This window comes from Bubalus bubalis, chromosome 4, assembly GCF_019923935.1.
Source record: "Bubalus bubalis isolate 160015118507 breed Murrah chromosome 4, NDDB_SH_1, whole genome shotgun sequence".
In the NCBI taxonomy this organism is placed as follows: domain Eukaryota; kingdom Metazoa; phylum Chordata; class Mammalia; order Artiodactyla; family Bovidae; genus Bubalus; species Bubalus bubalis.
Genome location: NC_059160.1, coordinates 147,773,550 through 147,779,549, shown reverse-complemented (window position 1 = coordinate 147,779,549; position 6,000 = coordinate 147,773,550). Strand labels below are relative to the sequence as shown.

Here is a 6,000-nt window from a genome sequence, read left to right as displayed (position 1 = left end):
CCATGGACAGAGGAGTCTGGCAGGCTACAGCTCATGGGGTTGCAAAGAGTCAGACATGACTGATCAACTAAGTGTGCACAGACACACTCATGGAAACAGATTAAAGAAGAAGAGATATGAGAATCATCTTATTTCTACAAACCACACATTAAAAAAATAACAAAAATGTAAAACCATGATGCACTAAAAATATAGTTATTATTTTAAAATATCTATTTATGTCAACATACAATGTGCTCTTTTCAATGACTAAAAAAATTAAAATTTTCAAGTTTTAATTTCTAAAACATGACAAGTATTGATAGTTATAACACATAAAAGTTGTTGGAGTTCTCAATAATTTTTAAGAGTGTAAAGGGGTCCTGAAACTAAAAAGTTTAAGATTAGTGACTTATGTTTTTACATGACATTTAATAATTAGCTGAATAGGTTATTTAGTTTTATATAGACAAATTTAGACTTTTTTTTCTTCCTGGCTGGGCCACATGGCACGTGAAATCCTAGTTCCCCCACTAGGGATCAACCCCTGCTCCTGCAGGAAGACTGGAAGCTGTGAGTCTTAACCACTGGACAGCCAAGGAAGTCCCTAGACAAATTTTGACTAAAACCAGGATTGAATTTTACCAATTCTTAATAACCGATCTTTGTCCAAAATTTATGTATTGATAACTTTCTTTTTCTTATTCTGAGAAACACTTGACCGAGCTACCAGTTAAGATTCCATGAGCCCCAAAGTGTTTTTTGATAGTAACCTATGACACAACTTGAAATGCCCATCATCAGCATGAATGGATGGGCTGCCTGAGAAGGATACCATGCTAAGTGCCTTCTAGTAAACGGGGAAGGATGTCTTTATTAGATTTTTCATTTAACAGATAACAGGCTCTAAATAGAAATACAAAAAAGGCACATTTTGATAGCTAAGAAGCAAATCAGCCAAGATTCCTAACTCCTGAGGCAAGCGGATCCAGAGGACAGCAGATTGAAGAAAACTGCTTAAGACATCCTTGGTGATCTTTAGATTAGGTCTGTGCCAGCTCTAGCATTTGCTCATTACCTCGGGGTCTTAGCCTGCAACTGAATAAAAAGTTTTCATCAGCAGGATGGTTGTAAACAAACATTGGGTTGCTTGTAAAGTGCGAGCACAGTGCCCTGAACACAATAATGTGTCGTTCTTAGGGTAGCACGGAGGGACAGTCCTCTGAGAAGAAATGCAGAAAATAGCTGTTCTACTTACTTTACCGAATCCAATGATATTAATAGTTCTATTTGTTGTAGCTTTTTCTACAGCTTTAAGGAAATTTTTGAAGAAACTTTTCTTTAAAACTTCTCTCACATCATAATCAAAATACTGTCATTCTGTTTCCACAGCAGAAGAGGGGACCCCTCTCCATCCTCAGTTCTGATAGGAACATCAGAGAAAAACATGCTACTAGTAGGTTAGTGACGAAACTCTTCAACAACATTAGTTTGCAAAGAGAACACTTAAAAAAAAAAAAACTAAGAGTAAAAGAAACGGTGAGGAGGTTTTTTAAGTTGAAAAAAAAACTTCAAAATCTGGAAATAGGCAAATTTTATCAGATGCCTAAATCTAAATGCAGCTCGAAAATAATTCCCAACTCACTGTGGTCCAATTCTCTTTTCACTGACTCCTTTTTGCTTAGCCAGCACGAAAAAGGTATCAACGAGGTGGCAAGAGACACAATAAATCTCTTTTTAAACAGATTCCTATACTTGTGTGTCGGGGAGTGAGGGCGATAGAGGTAGAATGCGCAGAGAAAAAGCCAGAAAGCGTCTCGGGGACAGCCTACCTCCGCTCCTAAATACTGCGGGGGGCGGAGCCGAGGCTAGGGCGGGGCCCGAGGCCGGGGCGGGGTCCGGGCGGGGCGGGCTGCTTCCGGGCCTCTCCCCACCCCTTTTCCTCCGTGCTCCTCCCACAAGTATTTCACCACGATCCCGAAAGGCCCAGCGACTAGGAGAGTCACGTGAGGGTGGGTGGTGGAAGTGGAGGCTTGTCTTGGCTGTTTCTTCGTCTCCATGGTGTTCAGAGGTGGGCGGCTTTGACGGAGAAGCAACTGCAGCTCAGGCGTGGACGGGTGAGTCCCGGGACTGTGAAGGTTTGAGGAGACAGCCTTTTAGGGAAGACGAAAGGAAGGCGGATGCGAAACAGCTTTAGAGACCAGACCTCTGGGGCCAGCCGTTTGTCTGCTCTGGGGTCAGGCGACTTCTCTGGTTGAGCGGGACAGCTGTCTCCCCCTGATGTGTCCAGACTGGGGCTTGAGAGCAGTCCTTAGTCCTGCCTGCTTCGCTTCCTCAGCTTTCCTTCACTTCACCCAGTCCCTTCTGCCTGTCCCGGGAGAACTTGTACTTCCGAGTTCTCAGCGGCAGGGTTCAGTTGAGCGCCGACGTCCCTCTTCTCACAGACGACCAGGGACCATCCGTGGCATCTGGGGATGTGGTTGGAAGTGGGTGGGGAGTTTATAGTTAGGTCTCTGATGAGGGGAAGTTTTAATCACTGAAATGAAAAAAGTGGAAAAATAAATGGGGACCTGAAGGGACAAAACAAAGTGCAGGTTTCCTGGACCGTTCAGTTTTTAATCTTTCCCAGTGTCTTACCCATTGTCTCTCAAGTTTCCTTCTCACTATCCTATCCTGGTCCACAATACGATGTTTTGAGAATGAGCCAGGCGTTATTGACTCAGTGTAAAAATGTTGGAAGAAGAGTTTAAACCGAACTATTTTTTGAGTTCCTCCCTGTGTAGTATTATGGTTTCTTTATCTTCTCTTTCAGATGCCTAAAAAGTATTGTAGATACTTGCAGGTATATGGAGAATAACCAGTTTATAGTTAGGACTAGAGTAAAATACTTTATTCTCTTTGTGGTACTTGGAAAGACATATTTACTTTCTGTTTTATAAGTAGATGTGTCTGAATTTGGGGGCAGTTTCTCAGGTATACCTTTGTTTATGGTAAAATATTCCTTTGAGTCACAGGTGCACGTGATATATCTAGCAGGAGAAACGAATGAAACAGTTTGGGGTTGATAGCTGTTGGAGAGTTTAGGTTTCATTAAACGATATGACAAATTAATAAAATGTCAGCATCTTGAGACTTAGGTATTGGCCACGTTGACCGTCCCATTATCCTCTTGGCGTTGCCTAAGGTGTTGAGCTTCTTAAATATTGTCTCATCCTAAAATCTTTTTAGAACTCACTCCCTTGTTTGTGAAAACGTGGCTCTGGCTTCCAGTTGCTCTCAGTGTCCTTTTAGTAGCTCAGATGTGTGGGACTCTTTGAGACCCCATGGAATGTAGCTCACCAGGCTCTTATGTCCATAGGATTTTCCAGGCGAGATTACTGGAGGGAGTTGCCATTTCCTTCTCCAGGGGATCTTCCAGACCCAGGTATCTAACCTGTGTCTCCCGCATTGCTGGCGGATTCTTTACCACTGAACCATATAGGAAGCCCTCAGTGACCTTACTGAAGGTTATAAGACACAAAGTAATGCTAACAAAAAGTAAAGATTCAGGGGTTGGTTGTGTACCTGGGGAGAAAAGGAAAATGACAGAAACTAATATGAGCAAGAGAACAAAAGAGTGTATTGCTATGTTCGTTTATAATCTAGAGAACATTTACTCTAGTAGCATAGACTTTGCATTCCCAAGAGGTGACTCTTGAGACTGACTTTCCTGTGTTTAACAATGGTATGTAATTTATCCTATAAGGCAGTATTATGTAAAATAATAACTGAAAGACTTAATTGACCCTTCAGATTTTATATTATTCAGAAATATATGACTGAGTAATTGACAAAGTTATCACACCTAATTTGGCCACTTTTTCCATCTTGACCAATTTTTACAATGGCTGCAACACTTGCTAAATGTTTACCAATTTTTTTCCACATGGAGTAGAGTTTTATGTTTGGCCACGTCGTGTGGCATGTGGGATCTTAGGTCCCCAGCCAGGGATGGAACCTGCACCCTTTACGTTGGAAGCATGGAGTCTTAACCACTGGACTGCCCTTGAGTATAATTTTTTTTTAAATATTTCCTTTAAAAGATAACTAACTTTTTAAAAAGTTTACTCACAACTTTTTTTTCCCCCACCAGAAAGGAAAATGGCTTGATTTTATGCTAAGGGAAAAAGTCTATTCTTTTTAAGTAGATTTTTACTCACTTAAGTAAATTCTGAGAAAATTACTAATGCTTTTTAAGACATTAAATATTGCTATCTCAGAATAGTTGAGAAGAAAATACAGGGGTAGTATTTTTAAATATTTTATATTTCCTATTATAAAAGTAATATGTGTTTATTTTTTAAAAACAGAAACATTATAAGAAATACAACACTGAAACTTGAAATCCTAATTTATCTTTTCCCATGCCAACAGGTAACCACTACTTCCTCTTGCTTTGGGTTGGGCATCAGTGTGGAGAAGTTGAGTTTGGGGTCAGACTCCCTGGGAAAGATGGCATTGATAGCACTGGGCTTACATCCTACAACCTCAGAAACTCCAGAATGGAGAAAACTTCCCTTTTTCTGATTCTATTATAATAGAATTCTGTTACAATAGCAAACTACTCTGTGGCCTTACTTGGGTCATCGCCCATCCTAGAGACAATCTCTGTGACCAGACAGATGGAATGCCATGGGTGGTCAGAATTGGATCTTCTTCCCACTGTGGAGTAGGACGGAGGGAGATACAGTTTAAAAGCGCATGAATTAAGGGTAGGTGACATATAGTTCCCAAAGGAAAATTGAAGTGTCATTTCCTGGAGAAGGGAGAAAGATTGCTGGGCAGGTAGTAATAGCAGATGTTCACTAAAATAATTTTACATGTATTTAAAAAAATTAACTGCTTTCCTTTCCCAATATAAATTATTTTTTACAGTTTGCATGTTGATTTTTCCTTTTTAAAATGTCTACTATTAATTTATAGAACTTGAAATTTGAACTCTTGGAGTGCACCTATTTGTATTGTTATTACATGTATAAGTACCCATGCTCTGGAGTACTCAGATTTTCCAACTTTAAATATATTGTATATTTGGCCAGTTTGTTAAAATTGATTATTGGTAAGCATTTTTTGTTGTGTGTGAACTTGATTATATAAACTGCAGTTTATAAATAGTAAATAAATGTTTTAAGTATTTAAGTATATGTAGTAAATATGATTACATACTTGATTCTTTAATTATTTCATATTCAAAAATCTGTATAGAAACTACTTAATTTTGAGCATTGTTTAAGAAATAAATAATTGTCACTAATTGCTGTTATTGAGTGTTAACTTTAAAACTAGAGTTAACATTAGTATCTTGTTTTGTATCTTCATGGATTATTCTGATGATTCATTATATTTTAAGAGCACATATAATTGATGCAACGTATTGTTTACTCCGCTTTCTTGTTTCATTTAGAAGATGTTAGTAGCTCAATTCAGTGGTCGTTTGAACTTGACTTGCTAACACTGGTGGCACAGGCTTTAGTTTAGGCAGACAGGTCTCTATTCTAAAACTCAACTCCAGCACTTCTTGATGTTGAGCAAGTTACTTAATCTCTCAGAATTTGAGTTTATTTGCAATGAAAATAGTAATATCTCATAGGGATTTTTTAAGGATTAATTAATATATGCCAAGTGCCTGGAATTTAGCAGATTCTCATAAATGTGATTGTTGTGTTTTAAATTATTTATGTATTTATTTGGCCACGCCAGGTCTCAGCTGTGGCACACGGGACCTTTTTTAGTTGTGGCACATGGAATTTTAGTTGCACCATGTGGGAACCAGTTCCCTGATCAGGGACCAAACCCAGGCCCCCTGCATCGGGATCACAGAGTCTAGGCTGCTGAACCACCAGGGAAGGCCCTAAATGTGATTGTTAACAGTGACAATAACAAAACATAATGTCTAAAAAGAATTTATTTTCCCAACTTGAGAATGTTTAGCCCAGAGAGTTTAAAATATATAGATGTTGGGGGAATTAAGTTCTTTATTCA

General features: G+C 39.0%; 1 protein-coding gene and 1 long non-coding RNA gene across 5 annotated transcripts in view; one reads left to right on the top strand and one right to left on the bottom strand.

Moving 5' to 3' along the window:
• Nucleotides 1-227: 227 nt before the first annotated feature.
• On the bottom strand, nucleotides 228-1,818 carry LOC112584697. Its single transcript, XR_003109076.3, has 2 exons — nucleotides 1,238-1,818; nucleotides 228-1,077 (listed from the first exon to the last, which is right to left on the bottom strand). It is a non-coding gene; the product is annotated as an uncharacterized LOC112584697 (long non-coding RNA).
• A 133-nt stretch (nucleotides 1,819-1,951) lies between these two features.
• MICU1 (mitochondrial calcium uptake 1) overlaps nucleotides 1,952-6,000 on the top strand; it is a 223,646-nt gene continuing 219,597 nt past the window's right edge. For all 4 annotated transcript variants that reach the window (XM_006077074.4, XM_006077073.4, XM_006077072.4 and 1 more), the window contains exon 1: nucleotides 1,952-2,096. The gene's annotated coding sequence lies outside the window, so the exon portion shown is untranslated. The remainder of the gene's footprint in view (nucleotides 2,097-6,000) is intronic.